A 26,385-nucleotide genomic window follows, 5' to 3' on the forward strand; every position below is an offset into this window, starting at 1 on the left:
ATTTTACTCATATTTACTGAGGGATAGCCATGCCTTTACAACAGTCCTGGCAAGAAGTGATGATATTAGATGCAAGACGCTATGCTGGTGATGGAAGGGGATACAAAGACAAATAGAATATAGTCACTGCTTTCAGGGAATCTTAGAATAAATCATTGAATCCTAGAAGGTTAGAGTTGAAAGTGATCTGAGGTGTCTTTTCATCCAGCCGCCTCATTTTATAGATGTTGGGAAGGCAGGTGACTTGTTTCAGGTTTCTCGGCTGCAGAGCTTAGTTTAGTAAAGAGAGGCTGGGAAGCTGGAGTGTAGAGAGGAAGTTGGCGAGTAAATAAATAACAGTTCATTTATATAGTGCTTTATGGTTTACAAGGTTTTTTTTCTCACAATAAGACTGGCAGTCTGAGTACATCATGGGAATGTAGGAATCCCACAGGGCAGCTAGTTGACACAGTGGATGGAGTGCTGGCCCTGGAGGCTGGAAGACTCTTCTTCCTGCATTCCAATCTGTGTGACCCTGAGCAAATCACTCCACTCTGCCTCAGTTTCCTCATCTGTAAAATGAGCTGGAGAAGGAAATGGCAAACTATTCCAGTATCTCTGCCAAGAAAACCCCAAATGGGGTCACGAGGAGTTGGACACAACTGAAAAATGACCACAAAAGGAACCTCATAGGCTCTCCTGTGAATGCAACTCATATGGACTTACCTAAGACAACCCATTTGGCTCCTTATGGACCTGGATAAGGTGCATTGGGGCTAAGGGAGGGGCAAGGGGCTAAGGTCACACTGTTCCTTGCTCCTGTAACTTTACGCCTTATCTTCCAATGCTTAGATTATTTCTTCTTGTCAAAATCCCTCCCATTCTATGAGGCTCCTTCCTCCAGAAAACCTTTCCTAACCTCTAAATATCTGAAATATCTCTCAACTTGTATTTCTTAAAGAATGTTTATCTCTAATGTGTACTTACTATTCTTATCAATATTTATGTGTTTACCTATCATTCCTCCTCTAGCAGATTAGAAACTCCTTGATGGCAGAGATCATATCTTCATATTTTTATCACCAATTAACTTGCACATATTAAGTAAAAAGCATTCTGAGGGACAGCTGGGTGGGACAGTGGATAGGGCACTGGGCATGGTGTCAGGAGCACCTGAGTTCAAATGCAGCCTCAGAGCAGACACTTGATAATTACTAGCTGTGTGACCCTGGGCAAGTCACTTAATCCCAATTGCTGCAGATACACACACACACACACACACACACACACACGCATTCCAGACATAACCTCAAGAAAACCTAGTTTCAAATCCTGCTTCAGGCACTTACTAAACCATGGACAAGTCACTTAATTTGTCTGAGACTCAGTTTCCTCATTTGTAAGATGGGGACAATAACAGCTGTTGTTCCATCCTCATAAGCTCAAATGAGACATTACATGTGTATTCTCACAGATTGAAATACTGGCTGCCCTATGGTGGGGGCAGGGTAAGAACCCTGTCTCATGCACACATTCTGGAATTTATAGTCTTCCTCAACTAGTAAGACACTCAGTTGTAGCTGTCTCTGAGCTAGAGGGTGGAGTTTCTAACACAGCAGGAGATGTTAAATCACTCTACAAGAGTGAGATAAATGGACAGGTAGACATAGAGGCACACATAAGGAGTGTGTAAAGGTGCTAGGAGTGAAGCTGAAGCCAAAGGATGTATTGTAATGGGAGATCAAGAAGAGAGAGAGGAGAGCTGAGGTGTAGCAGGGAGCAAGCAGAGGATAACTAAGGGAATAGTGACAAGGATCCCTGCGGGCATCTTGGCATTGAGAACGTAAGACTGAAGTTGCCCATTAAGCTCTCTGTGTTAAGGACTGAGGAAAGCTCTGAAAGATTTTACTTCCCTGAAATTCCCCTTGATATGCCTGCCTGTAGGCGTTCACGGTGCTCTCTATAATTCTCCTTGTTAACTCTTTTAAAGCTATTACTTTGCTGTTCTCTATAATTCTTTAAAGATAATATTGATTTTGATTGTTTTTGAGTTCTGAATATATTTAATCAGGTACAAAGAGTACAAATGGGGAGATGGCAGTGACTCATCACTGTCTGAATGCACAGGAACTTAAATAGGTTAGGGTCAAACCCAGCCCTAGTGATCAAACCATTTCTGATCCAGGAGCTCTGAGCTTTTATGATTTTATTAATAACTTGTATTTCTTCTTGCTCCCCAAAAAAGCAAAGGAAGGAACCTATGACTAACTGAGGGCTGGCTTTCCCCTAGTCTAAAGCACTTGAGTTGTAGTGCCACACAAAGTGTGGTTGCTCACCCATAAAACAGAAGAGGCTATCAGATTAGTAACCACATTCCAGCAACGTGTTGTTTACAACAGACACACTTGAAACAGAAAGACACACAGAGAATTAAAATAAGGGGCTAGAACAGAATCTAATATGCTTCAGCTAAACAAAACAAAAAAAATTGCAGAGGTAACAATCTTGACCTCAGACAAAAGCAAAAATAGACCTAATTAAAAGCAATTACTGGGGAAACTATGTTTTGCTAAAAGCTACCACAGACAGTGAAATAATATCAAAACATTTTACAGCAAGTTTCTCTTATAAAGGCCTCGTTTCTCAAATATATTCTGAGTATAGAACTGAGTCAGATTTATAAAAATAAGAGCTATTCCTCAATTGACAAATGATCCAAGGTTATAAACAGTCAGTTTTCAGAAGAAAAAATCAAAGCTATCTATAGTCATATGAAAAAAATGCTCTAAGTCACTATTGATTAGAGAAAGGCAAATAAAACAACTCTGAGTCATCACCTCATACTTATCAGAAATGGAAAATTCTGGAGGGAATAAGGGAAAAATAGGCACACTAACGAACTGTTGGTAGAGTAGTGAACTGGTCCAACCATCCTGGAGAACAACTTGGAACTCGGCCCAATGGGTCTGCGTATACTTTGACCCATTAATACCACTACTAGGTCTGTATCCCAAAGAAATCAAAGAAAAAGTGAAAGGACTCATATGTATAAGAATATTTGTAGCAGCTCTTTTTGTGGTGGCAAAGAATTGGAAATTGAGGGCATGCTCATCAATTGGGGAATGGCTGAACAAGTTGTGGCATATGATTGTGATAGAGTATTATTGTGCTATTGAAAATGATAAGGGGGTGGTTTCGGGAGAAACATGGGATGAACTGATGCAAAGTGAAGTGAGAAGAACTGGGAGATCATTGTGTACAGAACAGCAATGCTGCAATGATGATCAACTGTGAACAACTTGGCTACTCTGATGTAAGACAATTCCAAAGGACTCATGAAGAAAAATGCTGTCCACCTCCAGAGAGAGAATTGATGAACTATGAGTGCAAATTGAAGTATTATTTTCTTATTTTATTTTTCTTGCTTTTTTTGCAATATGGTTAATATGGAAATATGTTTGCCTTCTCAGTGGAGGAAGAGGTGGAAGGGAAGCAAGGAGAGAATTTGGAACTTAAAATAAAAAAGAAGAGTATTAAAATGAATAATTTTTTTTAAAAATGTGGCTGTTCAGATGGCAGGAAGGTGGGTTGCCAAACATTACACCCAAAGCCAAGCCCCATGGGACACAAAGGGCCTGGTCTGGGAGTAATAAACTCTGAAGGAGTAAAAGTGATCCTCAGCCAAATATTGCCCTACTCAGCGACATACATGCTACTTTCATATCTAAATACTTTGCAAATCTTAAATACTATTTAAGAGTCAGTTATTTGTTATTATTGTCATTATCATTACTATTACTGTCATTAGCTCCTGAACACATCAACCTATTTGGTATTCCTCACTATCAATTTTGCCAAACATCAAACTGTTAAAAAAAATTTTAAGTGCTAGTCTAAAGGACTATATATACAATTATAGTCTTTTTACTCAGATATTACATGAGGTAGAATTCTGAGATGCTCATTGGAGATCAATATGTAAGACAAGATCTTTAAAGGCAGGAACTGTAAAATGTGAGGCAAAATCCATTTGGGTGAAAGACAATCCAAGATGACAGCCAGAATCAGAACTAGGAGATACAAAGATCACAATTCAGAACAAGGGCCAGAGTAAGAAGACATGATAAATATCAGTCGAAGAAAGGCTAATTTCAAATAGTGAGGTTCTCAGAGGTTGTTTTTTGTTTGTTTGTTTTATTTTGATGGAAACCATTGACGAGAGATCTGTCCTGGAAGCAGCTGATGGTACAATGGATAGAATGCTGGGCCTGGAGCCAGAAAGACTGAAATTGAAATCCAGTCTCAACCAAACACTTAGTAGCTGTGTGACCTTGGATAAAGCCAATTAATCTCTGTTTGCCTCACTTTCCTCAACTATAAAACAGGGATAATAATAATAGAACCTATTTCACAGGGTTGTGAAGATCAAATGAGATAATATTTGTAAAAAGTGTTTATCATTGTGCCATGGCACATGGGTAGACACTGTATAAATGTTTATAGCTTCCTTCCCTCCCATCTAACCTTCCTAGGGAACGTGGCCTGGATGCCAGTTGTAAGACAGGTCAAAACTCCAAACTATACTGATGAGTCCCTCGTTCAATCAAAGTTTGGAAGACAACAATAAGTATTGGGGGGGCCACAATCCTGGCTTTGAATTTTGCTACTGGAGTACTAGTGATTGGTATTATCTTCTCTGATTTTGCTCTGTAAGTATGAAAGGAAAGAAGAACTGAAGTTAGAGTGGGGAGCTTGGCAGGTGGTAATGGTTAAAATTGAGTGGCCAAGAAACCTGAAGTTACCTTAGAAGGGTTGTCTCCAAAATTTTTCAATCTTACATCTATGTCAGTAAAAAAAAAAATCATACATCCCATATATGTGCATATATATTTAGTTCTTCATAAGATATGTAATAAACTACTATACTGCTAATTATATACATTATAAAACCTTTAGAAATATAAATTTTTAAAAGGTTGGATAATAAAGCAGTATTTGATCCCAAATCAATATGGAGCTCCTAGAATTAATTGAGAAGGGGAGAGACATGGTCAGACTTGTGTTTTAGGAAAATGACTTTGGCAGCTGTGTGAAGAATGAATTGGAAAGGGAAGAAACCTGAGTCAGGGAGACTAAGTAATACCGGCACAGTTTTTTAAAGAAGCTTCACATAATGGTTGCACCTCACTTTTTTTGCAAAAAAAAAAAAAAATTGGCATAAAATCTGCAATGATGATGCAATGAAATTTGATACTTTTAGACCTTGAACTATAAAGCTTAGTTTGGGCATTTCCTTCTCTATGATGTTTCCCTCCAAAAATGGTGTTCAACTGTGATTCTGAGTTACATGAGGCTTATTAATGAATACTTCTAAATTCCCAGACAGTTATTGATCACCTATAAATTTACATCTTTTAAAGTTCCCAAGTCACAAAGGAGGAGAGGAGCTATTAGAATAATACAGTGCCTGGCACCACACTGTTCTAGGCTGTGGTGATACAAAGAGAAAAATAAAAGTAACTATCCTCAAGGAGCTTACATTTTACTAGGGGAAACAGCATATGAGCACATAAGTAAATACAAAATATATATAAAAATATGAAATAATTTCAGGGTGGAGGTATAATATTTGGGAATCAGAAAAACTGTCTTTTAGGATGGGCACATCCTAAACACATCAACCTGTTTGATATTTCTCACTATCCATTTTGCAAAAACAAACTGTTAAAAAAAATTAAAGTGCTAGTCTAAAGGACTATATATACAATTATAGTCTTTTTTACTCAAACATAACAAAGCCAAGCTTTGAAGGAGCTAGGGGTTCCATGAGGCAGAGAGAAAGAAAAAGAGCATTCCAGTCATGGGCACAGCCTGTATAAAGTTATGGGGTTGGGAAATTAAATATTGGGTGTAGGGAATATAGGGTTCATGAAATAGAGTAATGCATAATCAAACTGGAAAACAGCTGGAGCCAGGATGGGAAAGATTCCCTCTGACAAATAGAGTTGTTTGTATTTTTTCATAGAGGCAATAGGGAGTCACTGAAGTTTCTAGAGTAGGAGAATGGCAGTCTGTTTTGTAACTTGAAATATACTTTTACAGCAATGTGGGAAAGGGAGAATTTAGGGACAGGGAGACCAGTTAAGAGGCTGTTAAAATAGTCAATATCAGGGGTGATGGGGGGGGGGCTAACATAGTAAAGTGTACTGTTGTGTGAATGGAGAGAAAGGGACAGATATAAACATGAGGGAGATATAATTGATAAGACTTGGAAAACTTATTGGGTATGAGATCTTAATGAGATTAGTGAATCAAACATGGTTTCTATGTTGAGATACTGGGTGATTGAAATAATTGTGGCCTTCAACAGAAATTGGAAAGTTTGGAGGAGGGGCAAGTCTAAGACAGAAGAGAATGAGTTCCTTTTCGGAAATGTTTGAGATATCTATGGGGTATCTAAGGGGAGATACTCAACAAAAAATTAGAGCAGAAGATCTATTGGGCTGGATATGTAGATTTGAGAACTATCTGCAGAGATGATCACTGAACCTAGGGGAGCTGGTGAAGTTACTAAGACAGACAGCATAGAAAGAGAGAAGACTCAGAACTTTCATATATAAAAGTAAGGACATGGATGATAATCCTGCAAAGAAGAAGAAGTACAAGGAGAGCAGTGTCGTGCACATCCTGGGAGGAGAGCATATCCCAAAGGAGGAGGTGTTCATAGAGATCAGCAAAGATAAACATTTAGCAAAAAAAAGAAAGAAAGAAAGAAAGCATTGGTGACTTTGAAGTGAACAATTTCAGTTAAGTCATAATGATGAATGCTGGAGTGCAAGGCATTGAAAGGTGAGTTGGAGGTTAAAAAAAACTGGAGGCCATAAATGTAGACGGTTTTCTTTAGGAATTTGGTTATTAAGGAGAAAGTTGGAGCATGATTTGCTCAGGGGCATGGTAACATCAAGTGAAGGCTTTTTAAGGATGATGGAGATCTGGGTATGTCTGTAGATAGCCAGAAGTCAGAAGATAAGGAGAAATGATGAAGGCAGGAGATGATCCTTGAAGGGGCAAACTTCTGGAGGAGATGGGTGTAAATAGGATCAAGGGATTAAGTAGTGGATTTGGCAAGTAGAAGGGCCACTTCTTATTCAGAGACTGGAGCAAAGGAAGAAAGGAGGATGAATAATTTTGGGGTGATTTTAAGGGGAGAATTGAGAAGAGGGAGTTAGAGAAAGACAGCCTTAATTTTATACATTAAAAAGTCTGAGCTCCATATCCTTTCATTTCTGCTCTAACTGAAGTACAAAGGAAAGTATACTAGAATCTCTAAGTGTGCATCAAAATGAGAGAGTCCTACTGTGGACTTTAACATAAACGGCTAGTATCATTTAAACTCATCCACAAATGCTTCTGTAGGATATGGCATATATTTTTATGGAATATTTAAAATTGAGGATAGATGACTAAATTTTTATTGCATAAGAATATTAAATAAAGGCAGGGGAGGCAGAATTTGGGTGGGAGTTGCAGGGAAGGGAAAATAATAGAGTTATAGCAGTAAAAGCTATTTGATCTCTCTAGAAAACAGAATGTATATAACATTTTACTTTGTTTATTATATAAAGAGATGTTACAATTCAGAATTAGGGCATCATGTGTAGGGAAGTATGTATTGTGAGTCTACATAGGAAAAATAGTCTTTATAAACTTTTCGTATTTATAGAGGGAAAAAAATGAACCAAGTGAAGGAGGTTGTACCTGGGTAGTGTGTAAGTGTGAAGGTCAAGACCTTCGGTTTCATTAATTTGAGGAAATCTCTGAATGGATCCTCCCTTCGTATATGTAAGTCAAATCAGTAAGCATTTATTAAGCACCTACTGTTTGCCAGGCACTGTGCTATGCACTGTATGGCAACTCATAGGAAATACTGTGTGAGAGGGTATTGGGAAGCTAAGTGATTTGCCTCTGGTCACAAAACTATAAAGGAAATATGTGTCAGAGGAAGGATTTGACACCAGGGCTTCTTAATTGTAAAGCCATCCTTCTACTACTGTCCCACAATAGCTCTTGAGCTCTATAACCATTATAGAGTTTATATAATATCTATAATACTTATGTTTTTCTGGAGCCCCAGTGTGGCTCCTTCTAACGAAGGGGTCCTGCTTTAGGCTCACACAAAATGGGATTCATCCTGGAGGGTGACCCGACTCCCACAGTCAGGCATTTTCCCACACTCTGTTGGTTTTATGTCTTGCGTGGCTCACTATCCCATGCTGATTGTTCTAGCCATGCTCGCGCACCACCCTCCTCTCCCCAGCCTACCTTGCTTTCCAGTTCTGGAGTCATATCCACACTGCCACTACTAGCTATATTGATTCTTGTTATATAACAGGTCCACTTTCTTTTCTGATTAGATCCATTCCTGGATGATCTATATCATCTGTGCTTTAACTAAGTTTCTAAGTCACAGTGAGGGTGCTTTTTTTCTGAAGCAAAATAAAGAAGCTATCCTACTCTGATAACTCATCATACCATGGAGTTGACTCTTGGTTTTCAAAACCTATGCCAAGGAGAATGTGAGCTCTGGGAGAATCTACCTACTAGAAAGTCTTCAGATACAGTCCCAATAACAAAATATGGTGGATTTTGTTTTGTTTTGTTTTAAGGACCAGCCATGTTAAATATAGAGAAGTACATCACCAGAAGGTAGGATGCTATAGATGAATAGTTTGACCATTTCAACCCCTGAAACCATATAATACAATGTCCCCCTCCCACATGAAACAGTTTAAAAAAAAAAACTACTATCAGAAATGTTAAGAAAAGTCTCATTCCTCTTTGTCCTCCAGTGTAAGTATTTGACCATATCATAAACCTAGGCGGTGAGAAACTCAGGACAGATTAATGACTGAATAAACATTGTTCTCTAACCAGCTGATTTGGTCTTGTCAGTTTAGGTGACTTGAAGCTTGGAAAAGACCAGAAAGAGATGACAACATCTGCCCAGGGTGAGCAATTAAAACCAAATGCCTTCAAGTTCACTTTTTTTTCAAAGTAAAAGATTTATGACTCTCCTTTACCATAATTCTCTGCCCTCCCTCATCCCCCACCCCCAGGGGGCATATGGAAACAGAAACTGGTATAGGATCCAACTGGAATAGATTAAACTGTGTTCTCCTCAATGAGGTTAATACGGCCACCTGTTTTCTATTCCTTTTATTTAATTGTTGTTGACTAAATAACTTTGTTTATGATACTCAGATTCTGGAAATCCTTAAAAAAAAAAGCAGTTTGTCATCATCTAGTGATTCATCTGATAATTTAATCATAGAGAGTAGAGCATATTTGTCTGGTATAGGTTTGTTTGTTTTGCATTGATATTGAACCTGAAAAAAAGATTTCTGGACACCTTTGACTCCACTTAAAAACCCTAAAATGTTCATTAGAAATTTATATTGGTAATAGCTGACAGAATATTAGGAATTGATATTACTTATTTCTTATCAGTCCTGTAATAGGCAGTATGGCATAGTGAAGAGTGAGCTCATGGAGACATGAGTTTAAGTCTCATTTTGTGGCTGGGGCAAATCACTTAAACTTCTCAGTGCTCTAGCCGAGTGATGTCCAACTCAAATAGAAATGCGTCCCTTATTGGCATATTGACTTAGAAAATCACAAATGAACATTATCAATGTTATAATTTTTTTAAAATTTATTTTGTTAAACATTTCCCAGTTACATTTTAATCTGGTTCTGGCCTTCTGTTTGACATCTCTGTTCTAGGCAATGCTTTTAAGACTGTGCATTGCAGAGGAGGTATCAGCATTGATAGAGGTGTCTTCCTCACTTGGGTTAAAACTCACAGATCCAATTCTTATCACTACAGTCAATCATGTTTAGTTCAAGAGTAAGCATTAGCAAGGGGAACATTTAAAATGGCATTTGATTTTTCTGAGCTTATAGATTATGTATGTTGTATATGTATATTCATTCAGCAGGTTTCTTGATCCTTAATTCAAGAACTTACTTGATATTGTACTTGCATGAAGAGCTGTGTTGAGAAAAAGATGATTAGGTTAAAGATTCTGCCACTTACATACATATTTAAAATAATAATAATAGATAATATTAATTCAAATTTGTTCATAGACATATATGTGAGTGTTCATGTGATGGTCTTCAGAATCTGATCTTTGATTTATAAATATCTATTTGAGTATTATTTTAGTGAGATTATGAAAATGGAATTTCATAATAAAATGTTGAGTAAAGCTTATAGCTATGTTGCATTACTTTTATATTCAAAAACATTTTCCTAGACAAGTGAGAGTTGCCACCTCAGAAGAGTCATTTCTTTTAATAGATATAGCGTGCTGAAATTCCCTTAGAGCAAGGGGAACATCTTTAAATTTCCTTCTTTCATTTTTTTCAAATATATATTCATTAATAACAATAATAGCAAGCATTTGGGAAATGCTTTATAAGTATTATCTCATTTTATCTTAGCAACAAACCTTTTGAGGCAGGTGCTATTATTATCCCCATATTACAAATAAAGAAACTGTGACAGAAGTTAAGTAACATTGTCCACAGTTTCAAATAAATTAAGTGTCTGAGGCAGGATTTGAACTCAAGTTCCTAGTGATTAAAGGGCTGGGGGTAGGAAAATGATCTCTTGTATATTTGAGAAAATTAACATTTGGTCTTTTGACCCTTCTTCCCATTTTTGTGCCTTACTCTGGTTTGCTTTAACAACTACATTTATGAAAGTTTTTTTTTCAGTTCATAGTAGTATATAATAAAAGTATGTTAAATTAATTTTGAATGAGAAATAGGAAAGAGATAATAAAGGACTTCAGAGAAATGCAAAGTACAAATAATGTGAACCTACCTTATTATTTTCATGGGAATGTAAAGAATAATACTTAAAATTTTACAAAGTACCTTCTTTCTGGACTGTTTTGGAAATATGGCTATTGATATAATGGATTTTCCATGACTAATTGTGAAAGAAAATTATATGTCCAATCCCATATCCTTCCTTACTATATTAATGAGATATGCAAAACCTGCATCTAGATGCCCAGTCAGCTCTTAAAGCTACAGAAAATATAATACCCCAAACTGGGAAGTCTAGGGAATAAAGTCTCCTGCTGTTGATGTATCTGTCTGAGCTGCCAAGGAAGTTCAGAACCTATACCAGAAGAGGGCAAAGGATGCCTTTCTGCTTTCAGAAAAATCTGTTATTTATTGCCTCCCAGAGGCCTTGGAAGACTTGCTATGTGCTAGCATCTGGGTCCATACACCAAATTTGCTAGATTGTATTGACAATTGGATGACTTTCATGTAACTATTCAAAATTATATAGTATCTATAATTGAACTGTTTTCTTTATCTAAAATTAATTAAAATTGACTCAAATGAGTAAATGCTTATATTTAAAAAGAAAATTTTCATTCCACTATCTTGCTTGCAAATAAGATGAACTTTCTATCATAAGTACTTAAGAATACTAACCACAGAGGATGAGAGATTTGCTTTCCCTCATAGGCATTATCCTCTTTTCACTAGATTAAAAATACATAAAATAGGTAGTCTGTGAATTAGGAGCTTCTAGTAGAAGGTCCCAAGGAAGGAAATAATCAATCTCTTTTCATTTTTTTAAAGCTTCATGTAAAATTGTTAATAAAAGTTTGGAGGTGTTTGTAGTCTGGCTTAAAAATGTTGTTTTGTTTGATCAATCACAGAAATAAGATAACATTTTTAGGAAATCTGTCTATCTGCCTCCCTCCCTTCTTTCTCTCCTTCATTCCTTTCTGATGTACTTGCCGTTATATCTTCCTCTCTTGTCTTCCTTCCACATTAAGTCCCTGCTATATGCAATAAAGACAATATGAGGCATTGTAGGGAGAGAGTAGAGAAAAAAAAATCAACAGTACATTATACCTATAACCAAAGAGTTGCTACTTATTTTGAGCTACTTGGCATTTTTCTGTTTTCTATTTATCTATTTCATTTATATACATTTCAGATTCATGAGAATGTCTGCTTCTTATTGTCTGTTGAAGAATTCCACCTTGAACTTTTCTTTAGGTAATAGGTTGAATACTCTATTAGTTCATTTGTCTTTAAGGATATCAATTCACTTCTAAATGCTGGTAGTCCTATACTTCTTGAAAAGTTATAAAAATGGTTGCTACTCTTATAACACACAGACCTCCAATCTCCTCTTGTTTGGCCAACTTAATGAGTAGATCAGTGAATGAATGAATCACCAGGAATCTTAAAGAAAAATTCTGAGTAAAAAAATAATGAAATTGATCTTTGTACTTCCGTGATTATGTCTTTGTGGGGAGGGGAACTCTGTTATGTGATATTATGGACTCAAAATAAGGTTTTATATTCAACTAACCAAAAACTTAAAAAAAAAGTCTTACATTTTATAAAAAAGTGTGCATCCATGTTTGCTGAAGTTTTTCAAAAGTCAGAATCAAATATTTAGGCTTATTAAGAAAATAAGATTTGTCATTAATTCAGAACCCATTAATTTAGTTGTGATCTTCAAAAACAAGTTTTTAATTGAATCTAGTTCAATCAACCATTCAACAATTAAGCACCTACTCTGTGCAGGTTGTTCAGTCATATCTGACTCTTGGGACCGTATAGGCCCTGTGGAGGGGGCTAGATGGCTCAGTGGATGGAGTGGTGGGTATGGAGCCATGAAGCTCTGAGTTCAAACCTGGTGTCAGATACTTACTTGCTGTATGACCCTGGGTAAGTAACTTGATCTCTGTTTGCCTTAATCCACTGGAGAAGGAAATGACAAACCACTCCAGTATCTTTGTTGAAAAAAACCTTTGGACAGTATGGGTGTGCTATGGTCTCTGGGGTCATGAAGAGGCAGAACAACAACAGTGTATAAGGTGGTATGCTAGCTGTGGGGAATGCAGAAACCAAAATGAAACAGTCTCTGATTTCTAGAGGTGGGGAAGGGGGAGATTTAACATGTCGATAATTAATTTGATGCAAATTACATGCAAATTAATACAAAGTAAATTTAAGAGTAAAATAGTATCAATAATTGAAGGTGTCAGGAAAAGCTTCCTGTAGGAGATGGCACTGTGTGGATTGATGGAAGGTAGGGCTTTTACAAGGGAGGAGTGAGAGAGGAGCTCACCACGTGTAAAGGTGACCTCTTGAGTAAAGGCATGGAGAGTGAAGGGGAAAAGAATGTTGCATGTGTGAAACAGGGACCTGGTCAGCTTAAGGCAAGAAGAAGCAAGGTATGAAATAAAACTGAGGGAAAAAGTAGGTAGGATGTTGATTGTGGAGACCTTTCAATGTCAGTCTAAATAGTTTGTATTTTATCAGAGGCAATAGAGACAAAAATAAATATAAACCTAATAAACATATTTTGTGATGAATTCTTTACTACATTAAATGTATTTGCACTAACTCTGTTTTCTCTCAAGAATCATTGCATTTGCACATTCTTATTAGACAATATTAAAATAGAACGGACTTAGTCTTCAATTTTAAAAGTCCAGAATTGTAGTGCTTCTAAGTTTGTTTTCTTGGGAAAATATATGCTTATAAATCAGTATATCAATTTCATTGGTAAACTATATGGATTACAACTCATTCTGAACTTAAGATATGTCTCAGAGAGTTTCCAGAAGCTCAGAAAGGTTAAGTGACTTGCTCATGGTCACACAGCTAGTAAGCATCAGAGGTAGGATTTGAGTCTAAGTCTAGGACCTGGTCATAATTCCACATTGCATTTCAAAGTTATTGGTAGCAGGTGCTACCAATTAATATGAATGCAACCTATACATTCTAATACCCATTAATGACATTTATAATTTGCATGAAAATTATTCATATGCTACATTTAGTTCTGGTGCCATCTTCTGGGGAAGTTTGTTGACAAAATGAAGAGTAAGCAAGGTAAATAAAGGACTATGAGACCATTCCATATGAGGGGAGTTTTGAAGGGACTGGATGTTTAGGCCAGAGAAAAGACTTAGGGGGAACATTCAGTTCAATTCAATAAACATTTATTAAACACTTACTATGTATGTGCCAGGCACTATGCTAAGTGCTGGAGATAATAATTAATAGCTATTCAAAAGGGGAAGTTGTGGTCTCCCCTTAATTTGAGGTCTTCAAGTAAAGAATGAATGATCACATCTTGGGAATGTCATAGAGAGGTCTCATTCAGATATGGGTTGGATTAGATAGAATCTGAAGTCCCTTTAAATTATGAGATTCCATGATTTAATATTTGATATCCCAAATAAACTTTGGACTATGGTAAATAAAATCTCTGCATCTGGAACCCTTGTAGAATGAATTTAAGGTCTTCTTGGTGACATGGATATCATTATAAACAAAAAATTATGAGGATGTGTTTTAGATGGCATGGAACAAAGGGTGGACAAGCAATAGGTATGGACCTTACTGTCTTAAAAAAATCCACGATAAACTGCTTCTTGGATGTTTCTTCAGTCTCAAAAAGGTGAAATGAAACATGTGAAACTATAAAACATCCTGGAGAGTATAAATGTTTATTGACTGACTGACTATAATATCTATTCCTTTCTGTAAATTTAAGAACTGAATCAGACTGATTCAGCCTTCTCCCTAGTAATTTTCTCAACCCACAAGAAAATCACCAACTTCACTGTTCCCATTACTGTTGCCACACTCATAACATTATCTATGATTTCTGTATCAGTAGTGTAATGGATGAAAAGCACCTTCTTGTCACCATGTAACCTCTCTTCTTTTTCACTTACACAGCTTATCGTGTGTAAAGGAGGGACATTCCTTCACCAGTTCAAAGAATTTAGGTTAGAGTGTTTGGGGAAGGGCTTATTTCAAATCCTGAAAATTATTTATCAGAATGGAATGATATTTTTTTAGGCTTAGCACTAGGCCACCATCGTCTCTACTTTGCTCATTGCTTTACTTTGAGCAGAATCCCAAACAACGTTAAAATTAAATTTTTAATGTTACGATGACATTAAAGGTTCTGGATGGTATCTGCAGGATGGATCAACTTGCTCGTGAAATCTGTTCAGAGGACCATAAGGTCATAGATTTAGAGCTGGATAAGATGTAAAAAGTCACCTAGTCTTTACTGATGAGGTAAATGAGTCCCAGAGAGGTCATGAATTTTGTCCATGGTAGCACAAGTCCTCTGATTCCAAGTCCAGTGTGTTTTATACTCTATCATACTGCCTACTAATAAAATATTTTAAAATAATATTTAATATTCTAAATAAAACCATGATGCATAGGCTGTATCATCAAGGAAACAACTTTAGAGGGCCAGTAATCAAATTGTTATATGACCCCATAGGGTAGAATGAAAACCAGTAGGTCACAGGAAGGAGAACACTTAAGCCCAGTTTAGAAAGAGCTTCCTAACAGAGCTCTTCAATAATGAATTCATGGGATCTTAGAATTTCAAGCTGAAAAAGGCCTCAATTCTTTAAAATGAAAGTACTTCATATGTTTAAAGATAATCTTATTGCGCCTCCACCATGATCTTCTTCAGTTTAAGCACCCCAGATTTCTTTGGCTAATCCATTTGTATCATAATAGCTGACATGTATATAGTGGTTTAGGTTACACAAAGTGATATATATATATATATATATATATATATATATATATATATATATATATATAGATATATATATATATATCTATATATATATATCTATATCTATATATATATATATATATATATATAGTTTCTCTTATGATCATGTAATGATTTTGTCATGATCAAACATGGTGAGCTGCCTCACTCTCCTTGTTGTTCTCCCCTACATGAGCCCAGTTTGTCACTTTCCTTCCTAAAATGTGGTTCCCATAATATGATGTAAAACTCCAGATATTCTTTGACCAGGGAAGAGTAATCTGGACTATTAAACTACTGCTTCTGAGTACCATTAATGTAGCCTAAGCTCCCACTAGCTTTTTGGGCTTACATACTATACTGTTTACTCATTGAAGCTGCTAGTCTACTAAAGTGCTCACATCTTCTTCTCTTGAACTGTTGACTAGTTACATATTTTTGATCCTCTAATTGTGTAGTTAAATTTTTGAATTTTAGTATAGGACTTTTTATTTATCTGCATTAAACTTCATCCTGCTAGATTTGGGCCATTAGCCTACAGTCATATTGTACCATCCAATGAATACCCCCTACTTTCATGTCTTATGCAAATTTATAAGCAAATCATCTTTGTCATCATTTTAGTCATTGGTAAAAATGCTGAACAGAATAGAGTTCTTAAGTTTTATGTTATATTGATTTTAATTGTAATATATAAATGCATGAATAATTTACTATCTTAATAACTATAATTTAGGGACAGCTAGTAGTGCAATTGGTAGAATGCTAGGTCTAGAATCAGGAAGACCTGAGTTTAAATCTGGACTCAAACTAGCAGTGTGACTCTGGGGCAAGTCACTTCACCCTGTTTTCCTCAGTTTCTTCATCTGTAAAATGGGCTGGAGAAGGAAATGGCAAACCACTCCAGTATCTTTGCCAAGAAAACCCCAAATGGGGTCATGAAGAGTCAGACACAACTGAAATTATGAAACGGCAACAAACATTATATTGCGAATTAATAGAATAAAATATAAGAGCTGAAAGGAATCTTAGTAATAATTTATTCCATTTTACATTTACTGCTGAGGCCCAAAGACATCAAGTAACTTGTCCAAGGTCACAAAGCTAGTGAATGGCAGTCAAGAGTAGAAAGAACACAGATTGTCTTATATTTATTTCAACACTATCGATTCATGGTGAGGCTTCATATATAATCTCTTCTCTATGACAACTAGGAAAAAACGAAGAACATTATTATAGTGTTTTGGTGCTTTGAACATGTGTTATTACTTAATTTTCTGGTAGAATTGGATTTTATTTTTATTTTATGAAAGCCGTATCTGTCTAACGTAGTAGACAAAACTGTATTTTATTAATATCAATGCATAATTTTGAATATAGTCATTTTCATACTGATACAAGTAAAAGCATGAAAAGAATTTTAAAGTAATCAAATTAATCAGTCCTAAATCTTCCTTTATCCTTTGTTATCCTTTGTTGAGAAATTGAAACATAGAGCTTATGTACCTGCTTGATTTTTCATTCCTGATTTAATAAGAGACTAGTACCAAAAAAAAAAGAGGTTGGAGAAAATGCAGCATCATAACTTTCTCTGCCTTAGCTACAGTTTTGACATCCTGGGAACTGAGAATGTTGTATGGTCCCTTGCAGCTCCTAATTCAGCAATTCATTTAGAAACTAAAAAAATATTAAGACTTAAATTCTTGAATTCAAAATTGTTGATTGCTGGTTTATACAAAAATTATGGTTGGCATGAGATTTTCATGTATTACAGGATTTATCAATATTATAAGGGATTATAGGAATTATAGTTAAAGGTATTATGTGTTTTATAGTTATTAATACTACAATGCCCTAGATTAATAACAGTGATAAACTGGTCATTCCAGACAACCTCAGTGTGTGAATATTGATGGCCTTTCTCAAATTTCAGAATTGCAATTACATGGCATTTTTAATCCTGAAAACCTTCATGTGGCCATCCATCCCAGTCATGGGTCAAACTTCATCATTACTTGGAATTGCTTATTTTTGGATTTCTGAAGTTCCCGTAGCTGACCACTGTCTTCTATTATTTCATCTATACACCTCTCTTAACTTCTGTTAGCCCTGTTTTTTGGCCAGACAGCTCTATTTCTTGCTGTTCTGAGGCTGTGAAGCCTATTTTGTCCTTACCTACCTCCTTATCCAGCCTGGACTCCATAATCAATCATTTAAATGATGATCCTACTAGAATGCTAGAATACTTCAACCTCCTGACATTCCTTAAACCCTTTGTCAATTCTCAATCCTATTTATTTACATCAGTCTTTTCCTACCCTCATTTCCATTCCTAGGCTGCCCAGCCTTGATGGAGAAAATTGTAACATTGTACAGATTATGTCTACTACAAATCCTTGTTGTCTTTCTCTTTCTGCTGGGCCATTATGGTCTTCATCCCTTTGGTCTCTACCCAGTTGCCTATAGGTACTATTTCAAAACTTTTCCAGCTTCATAAAGCTCCCAACCCAACCTTTATACAAATGACAGTCTTGCTTCCTATTTCAACTAGAATATGAAAGCCATCCCACATAAATTCATTTGGCTTCCAGCTTTTCTACTTAAACTTTTCTTCTTCTTCATTGATCCTATGATCCTTTGCTCTTTTATCCATGAAAGAAGTATCCTTTTACCCCATGTTCACTTTAAACATGCTTTATCAATGCCCATTAAAAAACAAAACAGTCATTTCCTAATGACTCCCTACTCTCAATTGAATCCTTCTTTGTAATAAATTAGTTTTGTTAGCAAAACAAATCAGTCAATTAATAATAATTTATTAAGCACTTACTCTGTGCCAGGCACTGTGCTGAGTTCTTTATAAAATAGGTGGTAAGCCCTGAGGGAGATTCAGACTTTCAATGAATGAGCTTCTTGGGAATTTGCAGCCCAGACAGGTGTTAGGACACAAATACCATTAACTATAATATACAATATTAGATGGTACAGGTTTTAGAGAGGTTAGAGAGGAAACAGTGAGCTATGTGTGTATATAGGGGGGGAAACTCACATATGAAAAATATAAAATTGAGGAAACAATTTTAGATATGTTGTAAATGCTGTAGTATATTAGAAAAGAGAAAGATTAGTGAAGAAATCAGGTAGCAAATAGGTAGCAGCAAAACTATTCTATTGTAAGTTGAATTGATACTAGCTATTTATTGTCATCATTGTTGTTCTTTGTCCTTTGTTCTCTAAGAAGACCATGACATCAGGAAGGTGATGCCATGGCATGCAAAAGAATTGTATTTATGTGAGGGAGGGCTGTGCAAAGTCACCAGCCTCACTATCTTCTCTGGAGCCATCTGGGTCCAGTGGCAAGATATAGTTCAAGACAACTGGAGCTGCCCTTGGATGCAGTGGGAGATCTTAGCTTTTTTAAACTAAGGTCTTCAACAAGTCTCAGTTTGACTGAGGCACTGCCCATTGAAGGATTAAGGCTAGGTAAGAAATGAGGCAGAGAATGGTCTCTTTTCCCTAGTTTAAAAAAAAATCAATCTGGGAGGGCAAGACCCTCAGGGTTTTTGGCTAAACAGATTGGCTCAGAGTGAAAGCAACATAACAACTAGCTGTTTTAGATAAAGTTTAAATGACCGTGGATGGAAACCAAACTGAACCTGAAGCTTATCCAGCCTTTACTTAAAGATGGCCAGTGAAGGAGAACCTACCATCTTACTATGGTAGCACAACCTACTTTGTAAAATTAGAAATTGTTAGAAAGCCTTATCTGCCATCAAGCCTAACTGTTCCTTTTGCATACTTCCATGTGTCTCTCCAGTTCTGCTTTCTGGGATTTTATGACTATTGAACTTGAACGAACAGGATCTGAGTTCAAATGCAGACTCTTTTACTACCTGTGTGACCTTAAGCAAATAACTTAATCTCAGTTTCCTCATCTGTAAAATGAGAGTTGGACTAGATCGCTTCTAAACTCCCTTCCAGCTCAAGTTCTACAATTTTATATGCCTAAGTCTAACCCTCTCCAACATGACAGCTTCTCTGATGATACCAGTAATCATGTTCCACCTAAAACTTCTCTTATCCAGACTGAGCATCCCCATTTCTTTCAGCTGAACCTCAGACAGCATTCATTCCAAATCCTTCTCTGGATATCATCCAACTTGTCGATGTACTTCCAGTACCATGATGCCCAGAACTGAACATAGTAGTCCATATGTGGTCTATGCCAGAAGTAATATCACTTCTTGATTCCTGGGCACTATTACCTCTCTTAATACAGCCTGTTATTGCTTTAACTTTTTTTTTAATAGTCGTATCCTATTGTTGACTCATATTGAGCATGTAGTACACTAAAACTCCCAAATTGTTTCCAAATGAATCATTGTTAAGTCATACCTCCCATATTGTGTTTGTAAAGCTGACCTTTTTTTGAACCCAGGAATAAGATTTTACCTGTATCCCTATTAAATTTTATCTTACTAGACTCAGTCCAGTGTTTTAGTATGTCAAGTTCATTTTGAAATCTGATTCTAACATCATTTGTTATATCCCTCCTAGTTTTAGATTTCAGATCTTGAAATCTGATATGAATGTCATCTATACCTTTGTCCACACATTGACAAAAAATCCTAAACAGTGCAATGTCAAGCTCAGATCCCTGAGGTACCAGATAAAAGGTTTTCTAAACTGAACACGAAACCATTAATGACTATTCTTTGAGTCTGAGCATTCAACCATTTCTGAATAAAACTAATTATATTACTGACTAGCCTACTTGTCTCCTTCTTTCCATAAGAATAGCATAGGAAGCCTTATCAAGGGCTATGCTAAGAACCAAGTAAACTATCTATAGAGTTGTTTTGATTTACTAGTCTTGTAACTGCTTTACGGACTTTAATGCGTTATGTAAATGTTAGTTTCATCATTATTATTGTTATTATTGATAAAGTTATTATGACATCACCTGGACTTGCTGACACCGTGCTGGATTTTTGTGACTGATCACCACTTCCTTTTCTAGATTTCCACTAATCATCTCTTTCATATTACTTTTTAGAATTTTCCCACAAATTGAAGTTAAGCATGTTTTATAGAATCATTGAGTTAGAGTTGGAAGGATCCTTAGAGATGATCAAGAAGCGCAGAAAGGTTTAAGAGACTGCTTCATACATGGCTAATGTGCCTGAGGGCTGATTTGAACCAAGGTCTTCCTGAATCCTCATTTAGTCCTCTATCCACTTCATCACACTGCTTCTCAATTCAATTCAGCAAATATATATTAAGGACCTGCTATGTGTAGAGCATTGTGCTAGGCTGTGAGAAAAGAGAAAACAAAACAATATCTGCCCTCAAGGAGCTTATACTCTTATATAAATATTTAGAGAGTTTATAAATGTCATCGTCATAATTTTTAAAGCAGTATTAACGTTTTTTGTTTTAAGAAAAATATTATTACTTAACTGTGACTTAACAGCAAACATTTCCTTTTTTGTTCTTGAACTTTATGTTATGTGAGAGGCAGTTTTATGGCTAGGTTTTCATGTGGCCAAAAGAAAATAATGCTTTTGTAATTAAATTGATATTCTTTTAAATTAAGTATAACTTACCCAGGAATTTATTTCTGGCTATCAGATGCTAGTATTCTTCCCTTCTCACCTTTTTCCAAATGGAGTATTTGAATTTGGACCTGAAGACAGAACTCAGTCAATGATAGGAAAGCTTATGTCTCTAAAATTCGACTAGGTATTCTCTAGAATCTCCTCTGGCTCTTAATATACAAAATCTATAAAATGTAGCATGTAATAGAATCTATATGGCAGTCATAGGTTCCTCTTATATGTATGTATATATGTGTCTGTACACATCAGGATTGATACATTAGGGCACAATCTGAGCAGAATCTAATTTTGTTAGCAAAACAAATCAGTCAATTAATAATAATTTATTAAGCACTTACTCTGTGCCAGGCACTGTGCTGAGTTCTTTATAAAATAGGTGGTAAGCCCTGAGGGAGATTCAGACTTTCAATGAATGAGATTTCATCTCTGAGAAACATTTGAGAATGAGCAAAACTGTGCCACTTCACAGTAACTCACAGACTGCAACCCTTCTGACACTCCCTTCCATAAGAACACTTGAAGAATTATTCTAGGTAATGTGCCATATTTGTGGTGTGTCTTCTGGTGCAATAGGAGCTGTGGGAAGAGGAGTACTGGTCCATGCCCACACACTCCATGACCCACAGAGGCTAGCCTGAGGCCTTGGGAACCTGGGAGCACCAGCTCAGCAATAATTTGAGGCTTTAGAAGCCACTCCTCTTTATTGTATTATTTATGTATTTTTAAAACCATTTAACGTGTATAAACTGCTGCTGTTTTATTGGGCAGCTGGGTGATAACAGTGGACAGAATGCCGAATCTAGAATCAGAAAGACTCATTTTTCTGAGTTCAAATCTGGCCTCAGACACTTGCTAGCTTTGTGACTGTGGGCAAGTCACTTAACCCTGCGTGCCACCATTTTCTCATTTGTAAAATGAGCTGGAGAAGGAAATGACAAATCACTCCAGAATCTTTGCCAAGAAAACCCCAAATGTGGTCACAAAGAGTTGGACGTGACTGAACAACAACAAACTTGGTTTTTATTAGGCTCCTGTCTTTGTTTTATGTGCCACTATTTCAACTGAATTCTATTCAACATTTATTAAGTGCTGACTATATGCCAGGCACTGTGCTAACCACTAGGGATACAAATTAAAAAAAAGACAGTTTTTGCTCTCAAGGAGCTTACAGTCTAATGGGGGAAGACAACAGATAAAAAAGGAAGCTGAAAATGCAGATTACAAGGCAGTACCCAGGGTGAGGGTATGATGTTTCATGGAGTGGAAAACAAGCAGAGCTGCTGATGGAAAATGGAGAATTATCGAGGAAGTTCTGAGCCCTCTAAGAAGGATGACTTTGAGGGAAGTTAATTGCCCTTCTACCCAGCCATCCAATCTGGGGGAAAGGTAACTGAGTTGAGAATCAAGAGCTGAGTCATTCCACATGGTGATGAAATTTCAAGCGATCTACCCATCCTTGGGGAGGCATGATGTTCTGTGAAGTGGAAGCCAAGCAGAATGGCTGATAGAAAATAAACTATGAGGTTTTTGAGTGTTTTTTCCCTAACCCCATTCTTCCCATAAGCTCTGTGGTTTTTATTGTGCAATTTGGTATAACTCAGTTCTTTGGGAATACGGATGTCATATTATAGCAGAAGTGACTACTGTGTCCTTATAGTTCTATGTATGTACATATCCTTCTGTGTAAATATACATAGGTGGGGAGGAAGCTTGTCTCAGGTGCCAGAATTATCATTTTTGACTTTAGAAAAGTACCAGTTGTGATGATAGCTTTGTTTATTTTGAGTTTAATTCTGCTTCACTCCAACTTGTACTCTTCTCCTGGTTTTAATATTTGTTATTTTATTCTGTATTGCAGAATACAATTATCCTGAGGCAGGGACTATTTCTTTTTTGTTTCTGCATTCTTAGCACAGTTGTAGTCAACAAAAATATTTCTTGAATTGAGTTAGGACCAAGCAGAACAAGTCTGATCCCTTCCATAAGACTGTGGAGGGAGAGTGCTGTTATTTCTCCCCCAAATATCTAAATATTCTTTTCTCCAGTTGAAACATCCCCAGTTCTTTCAGCATATCTTCATATGGCATCATATCCAATTGTCATGGATTCCCATTGTCATCTGGTGAAACCTGTGGACCCCTTCCCATAAGAATGTTTTTAAATAACAAAATAAAATACATAGGGTTACAAAGAAAACCAATTCTATTGAAATGAAATGAAAAAAAATTAAGGCTCATGGACCTAAGGTTAAGAACACTTGCATTAGGGACCCTATGCCCACGATGCCACGTATGGCTTCAAGGCCACAGGTTCCCCAGGCCTGCTCTCTAGTAAAATACTTTCATTGAAGAGAGATAATGGAAGCAAATTATTTAATGTTCATTTTTTTGTTGGTAGCAGTAATATTAATACAATATATTTTAATGTTTAAAGTTTTTCAAAGCACTTTCTCATGTAGTATTTCATTTGATCCTTACAAAAGCCTTCATTGGACTAATGATCAACTTGAGATTCAGAGAAGATATATGACTTGCTCAAGGTTACAGCACAGAGGCCTAGAAGTTCAAATGGTAATGACTCTTCCAGGCTAGGACTTCACGTGGTATTTAAATTTTTCCCCCTGATTTAATCCAGCAAACATTTATTAAATTCCTACAGCTTGCAAGGAAGTACTGTGCTAGGCACTGGAATCAATTCTACAAGCATTATTAAGCACCTATGTGGCAGACACTGTGCTTAAGTACTACTAGGAATATAAAAAAAAAAATCAAGAGCAGTACCTGCTCTCAAAGAGTTCATTTGACTTTTGTAACTTTGTAGCATTTATACTTCTGAAGTTATTAAACATTAGAACTATACAATGACTGTTGGGACATCCTGTTAAAAAGAAAACAACAGGGTCACTTACATGCTAAATAAAGGCATCAAGCTCTGCTGTGATAAGGTACTTTTATATATGAAATTGAAAATCATAGTCTGCTTCCCTTTAATGGTAAAATAAGGTTTGCATATCAATCAGTAAAGATTTATTAAGTGCCTGCTATGTGCTAGGTACTGTGCTAAGTGCTAGGAATACAAAAAGAGGCAAAAGACAGTCCCTGCCCACAAGGAGTTTATAATCTAATAGACATAACAGAAATTATATACAAGTGAGCTATATACAGATTAAACAGGAAATAATTAAAAGAGAAGGAAGGCAGGCGCAGTGGATAGAGCACCGGCCCTGAAGTCAGGAGGACCTGACTTATTTATTTTATTTTTTTAAATTTTATTTTTTTTAAAGTTTAATAGTTTTTAAAAATTTTCCCCCAGTTACATGTCAAGAAAATTTTTACCATTCATTTTTACAAAATTTTGAGCTCTAAATTTTCTCCCTCCCTTCCTCCCCTCCCCTCTTCTAAAAATGGTAGGCAGTTTGATATAGTTTATACATGTGCTTTCATGTAAAAAAATTCTACATTAGTCACAGTTGTGAAAGAAGAAATAGATTTTTAAAAAACCATGAGAAACAATAAAGTGAAGAAAATATACTTCTATCTTCAGAGTCCATCAGTTTTTTATGTGGCTATAGATAACATTTTCCTTCATGAGTCCTTTATACTTGTCTTGAATCATTGCATTGCTAAGATTGTTTCCCAGCAGGAAGATGTGATTTTAGTTGGGATTTAAAAGGAAAACAAGGAAAACTATAGGCAGGGATGAGGAGGAAGAGCATCCAGAAATAGGCCAGCGTCACTATATCAAGACTATGTGGTGGGGATTAAGGTGTAAGAAGACTGGAAAGTAGGGTTGGGTGGGACTGGGTTATTGTTATTGTTTGTCCTTTCTAGAAGAGGACCGTAATGCCATGAAGTTAATTGGATTTAAGTGAGGGAGGGCTATGCAAAGTGACCAGTCTCACTCTTTCTCTCCCAGAGCCATCTGTGCTCAGTGGCAAGATATAGATCAGGACAACTGGAGATGACCCTGAATGCAGAGACCTTGTTCTTTTTAAGTTAAGGTCTTTCTCAGGTCTCAGTTTGACTGAGGCAATGCACATTTAGTGATTAAGGCTAGGTAAGAAATGAGGGAAAGAATAGCCTCTTTTACCTAATCAAAAAAATAATCATTCTAGAGGGGAAAACCCTCAGGGTTTCTGGCCAAAACTGAAACAATTACTATTTTGAGCCATCAGAGCCAAACAATGATCAAATGGGTTGGTACCTATTGTTGGCCAATGAAGGAGAGCCAGAGTGATTTTGATTTAAGGCATGGTCCTTAAGAAAGATCAAGCCGGTAAACCCCAAGTTACCTTGCAAGGTTTCAGCAATCAAAATTTATATTCCTTCTGGCAGAGTACCGGCAGTTAAGGGTATGGTGCCCTGTGTTTATTGAATAGGAGAGCGACATGGTTGGACATGCTCTTTAAGAAATTCAGTTTGTTGGCACTAGAGGATGGATTCGAGTGGGGAGAGACTTGGGCCAGGCAGACTCACCAGCTGCTATTGGAAGAGTGGCAGACATGAGGTGATGAGGGCCTGCCCCAGAGTGGTGGCAATGTCAGAGGTGAAAAGGGGGCATTTTTGAGAGATGTTGCAAAGGAAATCAACAGTCCTTGGTAACAGCTTGGATATAGGGGATGAGAGAATAAGGAATCCACAGTGAATCTTAGATTATGAGCCTGAGCAACTGGGAGAATGATGTTGCCCTTTACAGTAATACAGAAGGTAGGAGGAGAGAGAAGGGTAAGGGGGAAAGATAATGAGTTCCTTTTTGGACATGTTTACGTTAAGATGTTTATTATATAGAAATAAGATAAAAGTTTTGCCAAAGAAGAAGGCTAAATGATTTCCACGTGCAGCTCATTTAATTACAAGTAACACTATTTTCTCCATTTCAAATAATGCAGAAATTTTTTTTTTCCTCACAGAGCTGCTGTATGTTATATAGATTGCAGCTGGATAAAATACTGAATAGACTCTCCTCAGAACTAAATCACATAACAACTCCAAATTATGGGGAAAAGTTAAATGGCAAATGTGGCTTCCTGGTAAAATAAAATCATGAATCATTTTTGTCGAAGTCTTGAATTGCCATTTTTCTAGGAGATTACATTTCGAGTAGTATAACAGCAAAATGCAGAAAAGTCAGGCTGATGCT

The 26,385-nt window shown here is 36.5% G+C and overlaps 1 protein-coding gene across 7 annotated transcripts in view; it reads left to right on the forward strand.

The window, feature by feature from the left end:
* The window catches only part of PAM (peptidylglycine alpha-amidating monooxygenase), a 383,297-nt gene that overhangs the window by 77,159 nt on the left and 279,753 nt on the right, over positions 1–26,385 (forward strand). Inside the window, exons 3-4 of one of the 7 annotated variants that reach the window (XM_078153065.1) lie at positions 8,937–8,987; positions 12,610–12,753. The exons of 4 other annotated variants lie outside the window; for them this stretch is intronic. The gene's annotated coding sequence lies outside the window, so the exon portion shown is untranslated. Of the gene's footprint in view, positions 1–8,931; positions 8,988–12,609; positions 12,754–26,385 lie in introns of all 7 variants that reach the window. 2 more of the 7 variants (XM_020973957.2, XM_020973956.2) reach the window with 2 other exon arrangements.

This window comes from Phascolarctos cinereus, unplaced genomic scaffold, assembly GCF_003287225.1.
Source record: "Phascolarctos cinereus isolate Bilbo 61053 unplaced genomic scaffold, phaCin_HiC Scaffold_4;HRSCAF=312, whole genome shotgun sequence".
Lineage (NCBI taxonomy): Eukaryota > Metazoa > Chordata > Mammalia > Diprotodontia > Phascolarctidae > Phascolarctos > Phascolarctos cinereus.